General features: G+C 44.0%; 1 long non-coding RNA gene across 1 annotated transcript; it reads right to left on the reverse strand.

The window, feature by feature from the left end:
* Positions 1-8,925: 8,925 nt before the first annotated feature.
* Positions 8,926-18,698, reverse strand: LOC139180434 (uncharacterized). The gene is made up of 2 exons (XR_011564694.1): positions 18,505-18,698; positions 8,926-11,963 (listed from the first exon to the last, which is right to left on the reverse strand). It is a non-coding gene; the product is annotated as an uncharacterized lncRNA (long non-coding RNA).
* Between the last annotated feature and the right edge of the window lie 826 nt (positions 18,699-19,524).

Below are 19,524 nucleotides of genomic sequence, written 5' to 3' on the forward strand. Positions count from 1 at the left end.
GTACCACATCTTCTTTCCCCATTCATCTGTCTGTGGGCATTTAGGTTGTTTCCATGTCTTGACTATTGTAAGTAGTGCTGCTGTTGGGGTGCACATTGGGGTGCATGTATCTTTTTGAATTACAGTTTTCTCTGAATCTGTGTCCAGGAGTGGGATTGCTGGATCTTCTGGTACCTCTGTTTTTCTGAGGAATCTCCATACTGTTCTCCATGGTGAGTGCACCAACTCATGCTTGCTCTTTCTGAATGTTGTCTTATGTGAAGCCCATGAGCATTTTATTTCATTCTATTTTGATTTATTTTGCTTCTGGGTGTTTTTTTTGTTTGTTTGTTTATTAAAATCAGTAATAAAACATCCAGGATCCCCGATACTTTGAGTATCTTTCTAAGTTTAAAAACTTTAATCAGTTTCATCTGCCATTTTATCTTACTCAGCAATGTTGACATTCTCTGGATAATCCACCAGCTTTCTCCCCTCCTCCCCCACCAAGCCCTGGCCACTCTGCATTTACTCAAAGGGCAGGTGGCACTCTCCCAGCATGAGCCATCGTGTTGTCCAGAGGCTACACTTGACAACATGAAAACTAAGGCTCAGAGGGGAATGAAGGTGTCCTGTGTTAGTGCTCAGTGAGGAAAGAAGCCTGCCCTATCCTTTGGGGGCTCAGGGCAAAGGGAAGAGAGAGTTGAAGGAGGTACAGCAGTATATGTGGGCCTGTCAGACAGTGTTCTGTGAGAAGTGATGGGTAAGCAGGGACTTGAAGGAAGTGAAGGAATAAAGCAGGGGCTATGGAGATAGAACATTCCAGCCAGGGAGAGTGGCAAGTGCAAAGCCTGAGGGAGGCAGATGCAGTGAGCATCCTGAACAGAGTGAGCAGGAGAAAAGAGGTGGAAGACGACTGCACAGAGGGGTACTGGGCCAGATCGTGGAGCCTGGTGGACCATGTGGAAGAGGCTCCAGAAGAAGCGGGTTAAACCAGAGCCACTTGGCATGCTGTGGTGCTTGCAGGAGCAGGAGGAATCGGTGTCTTCACAAGGACAGGCACCATTAGGTAGTCAGTGACAGACGCCTGGTTAGATGGATGCAGGAGAAGAGGATGATGGGTGGCTTTCTGGAGGAGCCAGTACACTTGGAGGTCAGCAGAGAAAGAAGGTCTTGCTGGAGGGGGAAGGAGTGAAGGATTTTTTTTTTTTTTTATGGAGGAATCAACAGCATATTTTTAGCCTGAAAGGAATAATCCAGTAGAGGAATAAACTGTGGTTTTGTCCTCCCTTAATATGTATATTTCCTAGATGTGCTCCTGCCTTGTATTGCCTACATCTTTCTCGCACATAATTCCAAACCACTGTGGTATAAATAGCTCTGCTGTACTCTCTTTTGAGTGTCACGGGAGGAAACGTGATAAACTCTCTATGTTTATAGTCTATGCCTATGTCTAATAGTCCTTGGGGGCTTCCCTTGTGGCTCAAACAGGAAATAATCTTCATGCAATGCAGGAGACCTGGGTTCCATCCCTGGGTTGGGAAGATCACCTGGAGAAGGGAGTAGCTACTCACTCCAGTATTCTTGCCTGGAGAATTCCAATTTTCTTGGGCTCCAATATCAATGCAGATGGTGACTGCAGCCATGAAATTAAAAGATGCTTGCTCATTGGAAGAAAAGCTATGACAAACCTAGGCAGAGATATCACTTTGCCGACAAAAGTCCGTATAGTCAAAGCTATGGTTTTTTCGTAGTCATGTATGGATGTGAGAGTTGGACCATAAAGAAGGCTGAGCATGAAAGAATTAATGCTTTCAAACTATGGTGCTAGGGAAGACTCTTGAGAGTTCCTTGGACACAAGGAGATCAAAGCAGTCAATCCTAAAGGAAATCAACCCAGAATATTCATTGGAAGGACTGATGTTGAAGCTGAAGCTCCAATACTTTGGCCACCTGATGAGAAGAGCCAACTCATTGGAAAAGACCCTGATGGTGGGGAAGATTGAAGACAGGAGAAGGAGATGACAGAGGATGAGATGGCTGGATGGCATCCCTGACTCAATGGACATGAATTTGAGCAAACTCTGGGAGATGGTAAAGAACAGAGAAGCTTGGCGTGCTGTAGTCCATGGGGTCATAAAGAGTTGGGCATGACTGAGCGACTGAACAACGACACTACAAAAGCCATGAGAAAAGCAAGCTCTTTTTTTTTTTTTTTTTTTTAATGAGAGGTTTGTTTTTGTTTTTTGGCTGGCCTGGGTCTTGGTTACTGTGCTCAGTCTTTCTCTAGTTGTAGTGAGCGGGGGCAACTCTTCCGTGGTACCCGGGCTTCTCATTGCAGTGGCTTCTCGTTGCAGAGCACAGGCTCCAGGGTGTGCAGGCTTCAGCAGCTGTAGCTCGCAGGCTCTAGAGCCTGTGGGCTCAGTAGTTGTGGTGCATGGGCTTAGTTGCTCATTGGCATGTGGTGTCTTCCCAAACCAAGGATCCAACCCATGTCCCCTGTGTTGACAGGCAGATTCTTAACCACTGGATCACCAGGGAAGTCCCAGGAGATTTTAAATTAACCATGAAAACTATGTTATCAGGGCTTTAAAGTCCCAACATGTTTATGAATACAAATATTCCTATTTTCAGTGAATGTTTAAAATGTATCATCCAAGCATTTTTAAAAGTTCTAAATGGCATCTTCCAGATTTCTGAACTTTCTGAGACCACAGTAAATTTCTTATGGAAGAACAGGAGAAGATGATCTGGTTTGACAGAATATAATTCAGGGTGTTATTTACACAATGGAGTGTGAACCTTACTGTTTAATCATCTAGTCTCTAAAATAGATGCACCTCCCATGTTCAGCAGCACAGAATGTCAGCATTTTCAACACTTGTCAGAGACTCTGAGCACCTACTGGCTGCCATTTGGGTAAGACCACTATGATCTGAGATAACAGGGGAAATGTGCTCACTGTCCTTGTAGGTTTCTCAGAGCTGTAGCCCTCTGTCAGGTTACATCACCGAAAAGCAAGAGCACTACACTCCAAGTGTGTGCTGACTTGCCTCTCCTCACAAATGCCTTCACTGAGTTAAAGCTTAAAAATTCGTCTGTTTATAGTGAAGATTTGTGTAAACAAACAAAAAGCCTAATAGAAAAGTTTCTGTCTTCTGTATTTTTGCCTTTTTACTAACTACAGTTCACATCCCTTTTATAGACAGCCACATCAAGAATTCTTCCCATATATTAGAATCAAGAAAATGTGGTTGTAGTTTTGTTTTCTCTGGATGATCTTATATGCTTTCCCTTTTCAAAAATGAACACTGTAGCCCATTGTGTTTCCATTAATATGTTTCCTTGAATAGGGTTCAGAATTTGTCTGGTTAGACTACTCCTCTCCACGATCAGGCTTCCCTAGTGGCTCAGACAGTAAAGAATCTGCCTGCAATGTGGGAGACCCAGAGATTGAACCTGGAATCTCCAGAATCTGGTAAAACACACGCAACCATTTTTCTAGGTACTTTCTTTTATCAAAAACTATTTTAACCTGCCACATTTTATATATTCAGAGTTCTAGGAGATTCAGCCTTTCAGAATCAAATACTTCTAAATAAACAGAAATAAAAGCAAATAATAAATATAAATTACTATAATGAATGTAAATATATGGTAAATATAAATGCATAAGTGTAAATAACTATGTTCATGTTAATAACTAGAGGAAGACTTTGGTGGCGGTGTTTTTCATCGTCCTGTGCATTTGCCTTGTGAGGAGGCCATTCAGAGTGAGGCTTACAGCTTGGACTAAGGAGGTGTTGTCTGTGTCTGGCTGGATCTGCCACTCACTCTGACCATGAGTGAGTAATTTGACCATTTTAAGTTTCAGTTTCTTCATGGTTAAAGTTGGGTAACAACAATATGTACCTCAGGAGGTTATTCTGAGATGTATGTGAGTGTGTGTGTGAGTGTGTGTGTGTGATATTTTTGTTTCCTTTGCCTTGAAGTAAATGCACAGCCTTGTCCTCTGGACCCATCTTTCCTTATCTACAGCCTTTCCAAACCTTAAGAAACAGCTATTTCTTCCTGCGGTAGCTCATCCATATAATGCCCTACATTTATAGGACATTGGACAGTTATCAAAGAGATCCTGAATCTAGGGGATTAACTTGACAACTTGAATGTGTTTTCTTATGAAGAAATGATCCATCTCTTTGGACTCACCTCTTCTCCACAATAACAGTTTCAGGAAATGCTCATGTACATCATCTCTGCTTATTGGCCTTACACTCGTGAGAAGAATATATTTGCAGCTTTCAGAGCATAAGCACAAAACATATATATCTAACTGTCATGGAATCTTAAGTTGAGCGGGTCTTGTTGACTAAGTGGCAGACTCCTCTTGTGCTCTGCACACTAAGTGGCGTGTGTGGTGCGGGCTGCACAGAGATGCCTTCTGCCAGCCCGGCCTCCTAAGGCAGGTCCCACAGACCTGTCCCGCAGAGTTCTGGGGCTCCTGTGAAGTCTGGTCAGAAGAGTCGAAGTCGCTGTGAGCTGTTCTAACTGCGTCGTCACCCCTGGACACGCAGATATGGTTGCTTTTCTCGCTGAGTCAGACTGTCAGCGTTAAAGTTCAGAAATCCAACTCAAATTCAGAAATATGTCCCTGACAACACTTAAGTTCTTTTCACCTGTAGTCATAAGAAATATTGTGGTTGATTGTTTCCACTGTATCTTCAGGATGTTTGTGGGTGTATGGGTGTGTGATCATTGCGGTTATAAAGAAGGACAGGCCGAGCCAGGACTCAGTCCACTAGGAGTCTATACCTGCTTGACTCCTGGAGTCCCACCCCCGCCCCAACCCAGCCTCCGTCCAGAGCCCCTCCCCGCTCTTTCGGATTAAAATATTTTCACTGAAATTAATAGGCTGCCAATAGAGAACTATAAAAGGAAGTAAAATTTTTTCAGATGACATCTTTGGTAGGCTAATTCTAAGAACTGCAACTTCTAGTCAGCAACCTAAACAAAGATAATATGAACAAAAACAAACCATGTGATACTGAAAACTCTTCTCTCATCACTTCCAGTGGTTTTGAAAAAACAGCATCACAAAAAGTGGAGAGACTAGAAAGAAGGAAAGCTAGCATTATTTTTTAGACCGAACAGTCCAGGTGACTCTGCTAAGCTGGTGGGGAAGGAGAGCACTGCTCTCAGCCCGTGGGTGGAAGACTCTTTTCTGCTCCCGACCTGATGCTCGAACCGGGCTCCTGGGACACTCACTTAGACTGGATTATTACTGCTTGGTGTTAGAGGAGTGGCTCCCTTCCCTTTCAATTGAACGACAACAGCAGTGTATCTATGGCCTTTGTTTCTGTTGGGAGACTAACAAGGTAAAGTCTTGATTAAGGAATATTCTTAATTGTGACTTCTCTGGTGGCTCAGACAGTAAAGCATCTGCCCGCAATGCGAGAGACCCGGGTTCGATTCCTGGGTTGGGACGATCCCCTGGAGAAGGTAAGTAGCAATCCACTGCAGGCACTCTTCCCTGGAAAATCCCATGGACAGAGAATCCTGATAGGCTACAGTCCATGGGGTCACAAAGAGTCCAGTACGACTGAGTGACTTCACTTTCACTTTTCACTTAATCAAGGGCACAACAGCCATATTAGAAAGAAATCATCTTCATAAATCTTCCAAGACTTATACCTCTGCGCACCATCCACAGACCCCCATCCCCATCCTCACTGGAAGTTAAACTCAAGTGCCAAACCCCGGCTTCTTCCCTGCTCAGCAGGCTGCTTTCTCCATTTGTGAAGTGAAGTGAAAGTCACTCAGTCCTGTCAGACTCCTTGAGACCCAGGGACTAGTCCATGGAATTTTCCAGGCCAGAATAGTGGAGTGGGTAGCCTTTCCCTTCTCCAGGGGATCTTCTCGACCCAGGAATCAAACCAGGTTCTCTTGCATTGCAGGCGGATTCTTTATCAACTGAGCTATCAGGGAATCCCTTTGTGAAGGAGGTCCTATCCCCTTCTCCTTTCCAAATTGGACCTGTAGGTCATTTTTGTTTGTTATTTGAAATGTTATCACCACTGTGCCTTTTGACTTAGTACCTAGTTATGTAATGAACTTCTCTTTCCTACTCAGTTTAAGAAATTTTAGGAATCATTGACTGAGGGGTGAGGCAGAAGGGATGGGGGTTATCAGCAGGCTCGCACTTGGAGCTCATGGACTATCTCCAGTGCCTGGAGGAAGGCCTGAGCAGGAGGGGACTGGGGCCTCTCCATCCCCGCTTCCCTCAGTATTTTTCCTCTTACTTCTGCCAGCTCACCTCCAGGGACACGTTCTTTTTTCCTGCCTAAAGTGTGGGGGGAAATTCTTGTCATTGTCAGAGTTTTGTTGAAAGAGAACTGGCATTTGGGAGCAGCATTTGCTAGGAGGTTTAGGATAGATAGGCCTGCTCGCAGAGCTGCCCACAAGTGCCCACATCTCCTGCTTCCAAGCAAGTACATCCCAGGGAGACTAACCTGGAACAGAGCCACCTGGCCCGGGAGCTGCTTTTCCGAAATTCCTCTGCACCTGACTTTGAGAATCCTCTCTGCTTTCTGGTGCCCAGGGCCCAGCTCCTAGCTCAGCCGTGTGTGCAGCCAAGAGTCTAGGGACACAGGAACCACTTGCCCCATTAGTCACGTTCATATCCAGAGCCTGAACCAGTAGGGTGGAGGAAGCTCTGGCCTCGGTGGGGAGTCCTAGGGCAACAGGGTCCCCTGCAGCACTCCCAGGTTATTCCGTACAGAGTCCTTGTTCTCAGCCCCATTTCCCCTTCTAAGGGAAGTATGGAAAACTAAGATTTCTCTTTGAAAGCCCTCGGGGCACAACTGCCCTGAATCCTGAGCTGGAGCAACATCCTTGGCATCTGTGCACACCTGTGACTCTTGCCTGGGTTTCAGGGCCCTCAGCCCTGCACCGACTCAGGCATCCTGACCACACTCTCTAGTTCTCCTGCTGTAGGAATGGCCACACTTGTTTTCTGTGTAAAACTTAAAATGTTTGTATTAGACTGGGCTTTCTGTGATACTTAGAAAATAAGATAGTAAGAAAATTAAGATGCTTTGGTGGTCTAAATACTTGTGAAGTACATTTTTTTTTTTAATATTACAAAATGCCTTAAAGAGTTCTAAGTAAATTTAAGAGAGGATTTACTGGATTTTCACTAACTGTAGGGAAAAAAAAGCAAAAAGAATTAGTTTGATCCATCGTGCCTTACTGTGAGCTGTAACAGTAACCTCATAGCTGCTGCACTCAACGAATTGTTTCATTCTGTTGTTTAAAAACAGGGATTCATTCAGCTGCATAGGAGATGAATTCTGTCATTAGAAACTTTGCCATCAGGCTTAAGAAATATATTTATAACTCATTTCTTTCAGGAAACAGGTTTCAAGATCTCCATAAGAAGTCTTTTATTAAGATAAATCACAGCTTTGTCAGTTTCTCAGAAGCAGTCTTTTTAATTCCCAAGGAGAATCACAATAATGAAAATAAATTAACCTAGTAGGTTATTTTCTTTCTAATGGCACCTGTTTTTATTAATAGAATTCCAGTCTACATATTTCTTGGGCTTTCCTGGTGGCTCAGGCGGTAAAGAATCTGTCTGCAATGCAGGAGACCTGGGTTCAATCCCTGGGTTGAGAAGATCCCCTGGAGAAGGGAATGGCAACCTAATCCAGTATTCTTGCCTAGAGAATTCCATGGACAGAGGAACTTGGAAGGCTGTAGTCCATGGAGTCACAAAGAGTCGGACACAACTGAGCAACTAACACACATATTCCTTACTATTTGCTTAGTAGAAGCAGTCATTCATAACATTGTATAGCATTTTATAAGAACTTTTAGTGCCTTTTTTTTTTTAGCTGGACTAGGTCTTAGTTGCCGCACATGGGATCTTACCTGTGGCATGCAGACTCTTACTTGCAGTGTACGGGATCTAGCTCACGGCCCAGAGATGGAACCCGGGCCCCTGCACTGGGAGCGGCCCCTGGGTCACCAGGGAAGCCCTCTAAAGGACTCTTAAAGTGAAGCTTTCTGGATGTTTGCAGCAGCTCCGGGCAGTCCTAGTAGTGATACTCTTCTGCGTTCTTGAGCCCTTGTCCTCCCCGAGGGACACAGGAGGCCAAGCGAGCAGATGCTACCCCAGCATCAGACAGCAGGGCGACCTGCTGTGCAACCTCCCTTCCAGTGATGTCCTCTTTTAACTGTTCCTCTGGTAAATTCAATACTGTTTTCCTTGGAGCATGTGTTTAAAAGGAAATCCTAGATGAGTTCAAACATTACTGCTCAGTCTCTATTTTCTGTTTTCAAATGACTGGTCCCCATGCTTGATGATGCTCAATTAAAAAAGAAAAAACGGTCCCAAGTATTCATTGTATAGATTTCCATGCCTGGGGAAACATAATGTGGAAACTGAATCTGAGATCATTTTAAATAAACATATGAGTTCTTATATGATGCTGCTTATTTCACTAATGCTTCTGATTTATATGGTAGTGCCATCCCCTTTTATGTAATGGAGCCAATCTCAGCACCTCACCTGAATATGAGGGATTTTTCTTTATTTTCCTGTGTGTAAGACTCCTTTAGTATGCCTAAAAATATAAACGTGCTTGTGTCCTATTCCATTCGACCTTCTTTGATTCCAAGTTAAGAGCCACTGGATGAATTCACCTCTGGCTCTATTATGTTTTTAAATCAAGTATCAGGTAACATTCCTGTGTATGTGGTATTATTTTTCTCTAATAAATCAAATCCTTCATGATACTTGCTCACCTACTATAGATGGACTGTAGTGATCTTTGTAAGTCTTTGTTTATATCATGTGTTTTCTCCCCATCCAGAGTAAAAGAAGCTGAAGAGGTGTGTAGGCAGAAAAAGGGAAAGTCACTCTATAAAATAAAACCAAGACATGACTCTGGAATTGTAAGTATTTATTCTGTTTTTTGATTTGTGGTTTTCTCTGGCTTTTAAACACTCTTTTCTCAGAATATACAAATCCACCTAATAACATTTTAATCATCTTCCTCTTAAGTTTGAACAAATAGTGAGCTTCCAACTTAGAGAATCTCCTTTTCCTTCTGCCTGTAATCAGGTACCAGAGGCTAAAAGAATCTCGGTGTTCAGCATTCAAAGCCTAACCATCAAGATGGGTCCACTGAGGGGGTGCATATATGTGGGGGCTGCTGGTGGAGTTGGGGCCATCTTTCACTCTCCTCGTCATACATGGGTCACAGCACAGCTGTTGTAATCCCATGAGCACCCTTGGGGCCTAGCACAGGGAGTGCAGGTGCAGCATGTTCTTTGCTCAGACCAGGGGCTCAGGCTGCACAGGGGCTACCAGCAGCTGTCAGCCCACAGCCAAGCGTAACAAGCCAAGCTCTTCCCTCTTTGCTCGTTTCTTCCTTCAAAATAAAACACCAGGTTGTGCACCAGGAAGGGAAGGGTTTGGTGGACATGATGAGTCCTCGTGATGCTGTCTTATGTTTTGTTGAATGTTTGAGGGATTATCACTTGGCACTACAGAGCAAGTAAATGCTATTTTAAATGAAAAGTTGGGTTAGACTTTAAAATAGCATTTTGAATTAGTCTAATATAGTGTAAATGGAAGATACTCAAATAACCAAAATTGGGCCACAATTAAATAGCTTTATTTAGAAAAAGTTAGAAATTATATCTGCATTTAAAAGATATTTTCCCTTCTGTTTCTCTGTATCAAAATCTTATTGAACAACAAGTATGATATTATGGTTTGGTTTATGTTCTGTCTTTTTGATGAAAGTAAATCTTCCAGTACATGTATAGAATGAGAAGGAATAGTTATTTACTAACCACAGTTATGCTGTTATAAGGATAGCAGAGAATTAAATCACATTAAGAATGAGATGAAAGTGTGTTAGTCCCTCAGTTGTGTTTGGCTCTTTGCAACCCCATAGACTACAGGCTGCCAAGTTCCTCTGCCCATGGAATTCCCAAGGCAAGAATACTGGAATGGGTCGCCATTCCATTCTCCAGGAGATCTTCCCGACCCAGGGATTGAACCTGGGTCTCCTACATTGTGGACAGATTCTTTACCATCTGAGTCATAGAAGAGAATTAAATTACATTAACAATGAGATGAAGGTTGAATTTTCATATTTATGTGTTTGTACATAAGACTGAAAATGAGAAAGGTGAGCTGATACTTCTTCACATCGATTAGAAGCTAAATTTTTAAACCCTTTTTTCCCTCAAAAACATTAGTGACAATTCTGAGATAAATAGATTTTACTTATATCTTTTTTCATTTATGAGCTTGTGGATCTTTAACCTTTTCTCAAAGAATTTGATCCAAATGAAAATGTTATTCTAAACTCCATACATTCTTTAAAGTTATGCCTTCTAACTATTTCTCTTATCTGATGAATTTATTTCAGAAAGCAAAAATAAGCATGAAAACCTGACCAGTGAAAAGCAAAACAAAAATGAGTAACTGCAGCCGCTTCCACAGAATTCAGCCGGCCTGAGGGCAGGAAGGAAACTCATCATTTTGATCATGTTTCTTCTTGGCCTCTTGCATAATCTTTATGTTTTCCAGACAGTTTACTGGTTGTTGAATTCTACACTGTACTCATATAAAAATGCAAAAGCAGTAGACCAGTGGAGAATGTGACATCTTTTCTTTTTGTAAAAGTTTATGGTATTTTACCAAGACCAAAACAGTATGTATAAGAGGCAGTATCTGCATTAATTCTGAATATGTGAAACAGTAACCTCCAACTTACTGTTGTGAGAATATTCCCTGTTACAGAGAAACATTCTTTCTCCTGATGACCAGTACTCCACGTCACTGCATTTAGATTTATGGTTAACATGTTATTTCTAGTGACTTGTTTGTATCAGTTTCACATCTACATATAAATTTTCTATTTTAAAATTGAGGTACCATTTATATATGTCATAGATAAGGCTTTCCCAGCTCTTGGGTTGGTCTCTGTAACTATATATTTGTGAAAGAAGATTATCATTTTTTTTTTTACTCATCACACAATGAATAGAAAAAAAATATATCAAAAGGAAAACCCTTTCTATACATCATTTAATATAGGCTGCTACTGCTAAGTCACTTCAGTCATGTCCGACTCTGTGCAACCCCATAGATGGCAGCCCACCAGGCTCCCCCATCCCTGGGACTCTCCAGGCAAGAATGCTGGAGTGGATTGCCATTTCCCTCTCCAATGCATGAAAGTGAAAAGTGAAAGTGAAGTCGCTCAGTCCTGTCCGACCCTCAGCGACCCCATGGACTGCAGCCTTCCAGGCTCCTCCGTCCATGGGATTTTCCAGGCAAGAGTACTGGAGTGGGGTGCCATTGCCTTCTCCTTAATATAGGCAGGAATCATAATTTTAAGTTAAATGAGGGCCTTTATCAACCATGTCCTTTAGGACCTACATAAAGCCACTCTGCAGAAAAGGTCAATTAAACCAAAATCGTGCCTCTCTGTAACTTTTACCATTGCCCTTCTCAAAGAAAATGACACAGTGCTTTTAAATGATCCTCATAAAATTGCCAAACTTGACTAACTGTTGGCAAAAAAAAAAAAAAAGAGAGAAACTTTTAGATGGATATCTACCTAGGACTTGTTCATTAAACCCACCTGCCTGAGTATTGTGACTTGATTGGGGTTTTCTTTAAGTCACTCCTGAAGCATTGTGATGGCTTTGTCTAACATTAATAGATTTATAAAAATGATATGTCTTGGGGTATGGCTATGAATAAAGGGGAGAATCTGTTGCTATTGCAAACCAATGATGGAAGCAACTTACAAAGAAAATCTGAATTGTAACTATGTTGCTATTTATGTAAACACTGTCCTCACCTTTCAGTCTGTAGTTGATGTGCACAGACACGGTAGTGGCTCTCGGGTTGCTGTTCTGCCGTCTTCCTGTCTCCTTCAGTCCCTCCATGTGTATATGAACTTCAATGATACAATGGGGCATTTAACAGAGATTGCTATGTGCAATACTGTATTTAGTGTTTCTATTTTAATTTTTCTAGGATAATTTATATGAAAATAAAACACATAATAAAAGAGTTCTGCGCCTATTGTGTATATATAACCTAAAAGTACATGCAAAACATTTACCCTAGAGGGGAATTAAGTTAGAGCGTCTGTGTCCAAAGATTTTTGAAAGTTCTTATTTCAGGCTGAACAGTTATTAGTGAATAGTGAAAAGTCACTCAGTTGTGGACAACTCTGTGAACACATGGACTATACAATCCATGGAATTCTACAGGCCAGAATACTAGAGTGGGTAGCCGTTCCCTTCTCCAGGGGATTTTTCCAACCCAGGGATCGAACCCAGGTCTCCTGCATTGTAGATGGATTCTTTACCAGCTGAGCCACCAGGGAATCCCGAATAGTTATTAGCAGCTAAGTGGAATGGTATGGACCTAACAGAAGCAGAAGATATTAAGAAGAGATGGCAAGAATACACAGAAGAACTGTACAAAAAAGGTCTTCACAACCCAGATAATCATAATGGTGTGATCACTGACCTAAGCCAGACATCCTGGAATGTGAAGTCAAGTGGGCCTTAGAAAGCATCACTACGAACAAAGCTAGTGGAGGTGATGGAATTCCAGTTGAGCTATTCCAAATCCTGAAAGATGATGCTGTGAAAGTGCTGCACTCAATATGCCAGCAAATTTGGAAAACTCAGCAGTGGCCACAGGACTGGAAAAGGTCAGTTTTCATTCCAATCCCAAAGAAAGGCAATGCCAAAGAATGCTCAAACTACCGCACAATTGCACTCATCTCACACGCTAGTAAAGTAATGCTCAAAATTCTCCAAGCCAGGCTTCAGCAATATGTGAACAGTGAATTTCGTGCTGTTCAAGCTGGTTTTAGAAAAGGCAGAGGAATGAGAGATCAAATTTCCAACATCTGCTGGATCATAGAAAAAGCAAGAGAGTTCCAGAAAAACATCTATTTCTGCTTTATTGATTATGCCAAAGCCTTTGACTGTGTGGATCACAATAAACTGTGGACAATTCTGAAAGAGATGGGAATACCAGACCACCTAATCTGCCTCTTGAGAAATTTGTATGCAGGTCAGGAAGCAACAGTTAGAACTGGGCATGGAACAACAGACTGGTTCCAAATAGGAAAAGGAGTTTGTCAAGGCTGTATATCGTCACCCTGTTTATTTAACTTATATGCAGAGTACATCATGAGAAATGCTGGACTGGAAGAAACACAAGCTGGAATCAAGATTGCCGGGAGAAATATCAATAACCTCAGATATGCAGATGACACCACCCTTATGGCAGAAAGCTAAGAGGAACTAAAGAGCCTCTTGATGAAAGTGAAAGAGGAGAGTGAAAAAGTTGGCTTAAAGCTCAACATTCAGAAAACGAAGATCATAGCATCCGGTCCCACCACTTCATGGGAAATAGATGGGGAAACAGTGGAAATAGTGTCAGACTTTATTTTTTGGGGCTCCAAAATCACTGCAGATGGTGACTGCAGCCATGAAATTAAAAGATGCTTACTCCTTGGAAGGAAAGTTATGACCAACCTAGATAGCATATTCAGAAGCAGAGACATTACTTTGCCAACAAAGGTTCGTCTAGTCAAGGCTATGATTTTTCCTGTGGTCATGTATGGATGTGAGAGTTGGACTGTGAAGAAGGCTGAGCACCAAAGAATTGATGCTTTTGAACTGTGGTGTTGGAGAAGACTCTTGAGAGTCCCTTGGACTGCAAGGAGATCCAACCAGTCCATTCTGAAGGAGATCAGCCCTGGGATTTCTTTGGAAGGAATGATGCTAAAGCTGAAACTCCAGTACTTTGGCCACCTCATGCAAAGAGTTGACTCATTGGAAAAGATTCTGTTGCTGGGAGGGATTGGGGGCAGGAGGAGAAGGGGACTACAGAGGATGAGATGGCTGGATGGCATCACCGACTCGATGGACATGAGTTTGAGTGAACTCTGGGAGTTGGTGATGGACAGGGAGGCCTGGTGTGCTGCAATTCATGGGGTCGCAAAGAGTAGGACATGACTGCATGACTGATCTGATCTGATCTGAATGCCCCTACTAATCCTTGTTATCACCATATTGATGCTGCTTATGATTGCTCCATGTATTATCAGTTGTCTAGCCCATTTTGTCTCTGCCCAGGTCAACAAGCTACAACATCCATTGCCAGTTCAACAAGGATATATAAAACTATAGCCGACCACAGAAAATATCACTCACCCTTAGATGGACACCACTATAATGACTCTGAGGCCTGAGACTAGCAAGAGGGGGAGGCCCAATGCCCCTCACCATCCCAGTTCAGCAGCAAGTAGCCAGAAAGACCTCGACACCCCTATTTCCAAATAATTGGGCCTCCCATCTCTTGAGGGGGGAATGTTAGGTAGCTAGAATAGGAAAAAGGAGTACAGAATGGTGGTGGCTAAAAGACAAGGAAGGGAAAAGCCCATGAAAATAGAACAAAGGAAGGGCTGAGGACCAGAGTGAGAACCTCAGGTAGAACAAACAGCATTCAAGGGTAGCCCAATTCACATAGAGCAGGCCCAGGGGGAGGAGAAAAGCACATAAAAAGAGGAGTCAGAGGGCCAGGGGTCTCTCTCTCCTCTTCACATCTTTTGGGTTGGCATGCCTTCACGCCTCAAGGATATATTTTCCTTTGTTTTCTAAATAAAACTGAGGTGTAACACGGAGCTGTAACACTGGCCCATCCAAGGGCTATAACGCTGGTCTGTCGCTTCAAAGTTTTGTTGTGACGACACAGAACTGAGGAAATCACACACTCCCCCAACACCTCCTCTGGCCCCGGCCTCTCACACGTGCTATGGTTGGCCATCTTCCACTGGCTGTGGCTTCCTGGAATGGCTCCTTAAGTTGCTGGCCTGCTCTCCTTAGTGAACATTCAAGTGCTTGAGTAAAGGGCCTGCCAACTTGGGGCCAGATCCTTTGCTTGTTGGTTGGCTTAGGGGCCGGGTGCGTTGGTAGGGCATAGAGGTGAGTCGGTTGACCTTAAGTGACTCTTCTATTGGCTCCCACTATTGCAGGGCATGATGGGCAGTCATGATTCTGGCTGGGGTGCCCTTAGTTTGTTAGAAGGCACATAAGACCAAGAGCCCTGGCTCGTGTAACCAGACACCTTAGGAGACAGCTTCCCCAAAGCAGGCTTCTATATAGTGACCCTGGCATGGATGGGTCTAGAGAGGTGGGAGAGCACAGAGATTTTTGCATCTGCCCCCCACCTGTCTGGTAGCACGGTAATATCTCTGGTTGTGGGGACTGGGGAAGCCTTTTAGCAGCCTTGTTGGAATGGGGGTTGCAGGGCTGATCTGTAATTAGGCCTTTTGTATAGCCATGGCTGTTAGGCTCCTCTTAAGCTTTGGCATAGTTACTGCCACAAGTCAGCTGTGAGTCTTCCTGGATCATATCTTTTTTTTTTTTTCTTTTTTTTGTCTTGGAAAATTGGTTTGCAGAAAGGAAAGGAGAAAACCCTTCCATTACTCAGCTGATTTCATGAAATGTAGCAGGTGGAATGCATTTTCTGAAGATCTCTTAATTTGAAAAATATATTCTTTAACTGACAGGTAGATCATAGTCCATTTGTGGTTTACATAGTCTAGAAATATTAAAATGTGATTAAAAGAATTTTCAAATATGTGGAGTGCATTTTAGGTATTAATATTTTAAAAAGTCTTCTATGGTTAGAAATGAAAAATACCTTTGGACTTGATTTCTTAAACTCAAAGCTTTCCCTAAATTATTCAAATTCTTCTGCATTGGACTTAGGGCATTATTTTGATGTTGAATAGTACTAGATGGGAAGAATCAGAGGAATCTTCGTTCAGTTGCAGCACCGCCTCCTCAGGACCCTGGGGTAGTTGCAGGAGAAGAGTGGTCTACCGGCAATGACTGCTGTGGAATCAGGTGGATGTGACACGGAGTGGATCCCAGCTGTTTAATAGCTCTGTGGGCTTTTCAACAATTTATTAATACTTCTCTCGGCACCTTTATATAAAGGTTTGTTTAGGTATGATGTTAGTAATTGAAAAAACAGTGATTGTGTGTTTTCTACCTATATCCATGCCCTTTGCAATGTGATTTTACAGCTGGTTCTGTAAAAAGTGAAACCAAAAATGGAGAGACAGAAATCTGTCCTTTCAACCTTGGGTTGAGGCTGGTCTCATGTGCTTTGGCCAGAAAAATGCAGTAGGTATGACCCTGACAGCTTTGGGCCTAGGCTGGAAAGATCTTGAATGTTTTGCTTTTTCTCTGGATCCCTGCTCTCCATGAAAACAAGCCCATATGAGCTTGCTGGATGACATCCGGGTGCCCAGGTGGCACCCAGCTCAACCCCAGAAGTAGAGCACCCTAGTCAACAAGCAGCAGACCACACACTCACCTTGGTGTCCAGGTGAAATGAACGAATGGCTCGGCTAAGCTAAGCTCACTGTGCTGACCATGAGTTCAACCATGAGCTAACTAGGTTTTGGGGTGGTTTATCATGCAACAGTAGCCAATTAGCATGCACAACCAATTAACATGCACACCCAATCCAAGCTGGATGCCAGGTCCAGTGGCTAAGATTCCTAGCTCCCAATGTTGGGGGCCTGAGTTCGATCCCTGATCAGGAAACTAGACCCCACATGCCCCAACTAAATAAATAAATTAAAAACCCTCCTCCATCTATGTACGTCCATGTACTGACACAGCCCACAGAGGGGCACTGTTAATGTGTTTGTGGATTTCCATACCAGGCACAGGAAGAACGGTGGAGAAGAGGGACAAAGCAGTCTGGCTCCGAGTCCTCACCAGAACTTCTGGGGTCACAAGTCCTTGCACAGGGTAGATCATACATTCTTCCTGGCTGTTAACTTCCCCTACTGCAGCTGCTGCTGCCAGTTTCCACCCCATGCTATTGCAGGGCAGTTGTGATCTTGTCCGCCAACACCAGCCCACTTGTGGTGGCAGCATGGCTCTGTGATGGAGAGGACTGTGAAAGCAAGTTCAGGCTGAGGAGGAGGGAGGCCTCTGCCACCAGCTTCTGCATCAGCTCCATTTCCAAGCACTGCCCTCCTTCCCTGCTGCTCCCACTCATAAGGAGGCACTCAAGAGCTTCAACCCACAGAACCTGGGCATTCAGGGAGCTTCCGAGTTAGAGAACTTTCTCGTTTCACCTTCACTGCATATATCAGATTAGGATATATTTGCAAGCACAGATGTTTATAGGTATTCTGTGTTTTAGACTTGCACCCTGACCCAGGAATTAATTTATTTTTAAAAATACTGAAAATTTTTTGAGGAATTTATCATTAAATTCCCTACTTCTCTTATTTCTAACTTTATTGCCTTATGACTTGGAAATGTAATGTGTAAAATTCGTGTCCTTTTTACTAAGTATACCCTTTTGTTTACAGGATATGAATTTATTATTAGCAAGACTGTTGGCTCAGGTTTTTAAAAAATTCATTTTGTTACCACAATCTTTTGGGTTTCTACATACAGGTCAGTTATGTTTCCAGTTTTGAGTACTTTAAAAAAAAAAAATTCTGGCTCTTCATACTCTCTCTTAGACTTTTCCTCTAGAGTCTGTGATCTAATACCTTTTTTTGTCAATTAAGACTGCTTTGACAGACTTCCTTGGTGGCTCAGGCAGTCAAGAACCTGCCTGCAATGCGGTAGATCCGGGTTCCAGCCCTGCGTTTGGAAGATTCTCCTGGAGAAGGCACTGGCTACCCACTCCAGTATTCTTGCCTGGAGAATTCCATGGACAGAGGAGCATGGCGGGCTACAGTCCATGGGGTCGCAAAGAGCGACTAATACTTTCACTTCTAGATGCCCAGCCCAGCTGGTGTTGGGTCCAGAGGGAAGATTTACGGCAGTCCAGAGAGAGAGACTCCAGTACTCTTGCCTGGAAAATCCCGTGGACGGAGGAGCCTGGTAGGCTGCAGTCCACGGGGTCGCGAAGAGTTGGACACGACTGAGCGACTTCAGTTTCACTTTCATGCATTGGAGAAGGAAATGGCAACCCACTCCAGTGTTCTTGCCTGGAGAATCCCAGGGACGGGAGAGCCTGGTGCGTTGCCGTCTATGGGGTTGCACAGAGTCGGACACGACTGACGCGACTTAGCAGCAGCAGCAGAGGGAGAGAGAAAAAGGTGGCCTTCAGAAGGCATTTCCAGGTCCCTAGGTACCAGGTACTGTTTTAAACTGAACTTAACTGTTTCAGACACCCAGCGTGGGGCTTCATCGTGTTCTCCGTAAAGATCTGAGTAACCATGGAGGCTCCCCACGCCAGCCTCACTGCACTTGGCGGCGGAGCGGGGACCAAAGGAGAAGGCACGGACCTAGAAGCGCGCAGAGCGGCAGCTGAGCTGGCCGAGCTCCAGGAACCCCAGGCTGTGCTGTGCTGGCTGCCGGAAGTGCAAGCCGCTCGCTAGTCAGCGAGAAATCCAGTCTCACCACCAGCATCTCGTGGAGACGTACCTGTCTGCAGGGTGACTCCAACCACCGTGGGCTCGCCGCCTCGCTTTGTCTCCGCAGGCAGGAGATGCTGGGGAAGAAAACGCACTCTTCTTTGCGTGGCAGGACCCCCCTCCGCCCAGGCGGAAGGAAGACTGGGGGCCCTCGCTGCGCATTCTGGGAGCGGTGGTCTCAGCTGCTGCAGCCGGTGGCTTGCAGGGCTGTAGGACTACAATTCCCGGGTTGCACAGGGTAGGGCGTGGGGGTGGTGCTCACGGAGGGGGCAGGGCAGGAGGCGGGGCTGTCGCGGCGCATTCTATGCTGTGGTGTCTTAGCCAGCTGTAGCAGATGCCTTGGGGGGGTTGTTCAGTCGCTCAGTCCTGTCCGACTCTTTGTGACCCCCTAGGCTGCGGCATGCCAGGCTTCCCTGTCCTTCGCTATATCCCGGAGTTTGCTCAAACTCACGTCCATTGCATCAGTGATGCCGTCCAACCATCTCATTCTCTGTTGTCCTCTTCTCCTCCTGCCCTCAACCTTTCCATCCATCAGGGTCTTTTTCAATGAGTCGGTACTTCCCATTAGGTGGTCAAAGTATTGGAGCTTCAGCTTCAGCATCTGTCCTTCCAATGAATATTCAGGATTGATTTCCTTAAGGATTGATTGGTTTGATCTCCTTGCTGTCCAAGGGACTCTGGAGGGTCTTCTCCAGCACCACAATTCAAAAGCATCAGTTCTTTGGCACTCAGCCTTCTTAATGGTCCCAACTCTCACATCCATACATGACTACTGGAAAAACCATAGGTTTGACTATATGGACCTTTGTCGGTAATGTCTCTGTTTTTTAATATGCTGTCTAGTTTGTCATTGCTTTTCTTCCAAGGAGCAAGCGTCTTTTAATTTCATGGCTGCAGTCACCATCTGAAGTGATTTTGGAGCCCAAGAAAATCAAGTCTGTCAGTGTTTCCATTGTTCCCCTATCTATTTGCATGAAGTGAGGGGACTGGATGCCATTATCTTCATTTTTTGAATGTTGAGTTTTAAGCC

Source organism: Bos indicus, chromosome 28 (genome assembly GCF_029378745.1).
Source record: "Bos indicus isolate NIAB-ARS_2022 breed Sahiwal x Tharparkar chromosome 28, NIAB-ARS_B.indTharparkar_mat_pri_1.0, whole genome shotgun sequence".
Taxonomy (NCBI): domain Eukaryota; kingdom Metazoa; phylum Chordata; class Mammalia; order Artiodactyla; family Bovidae; genus Bos; species Bos indicus.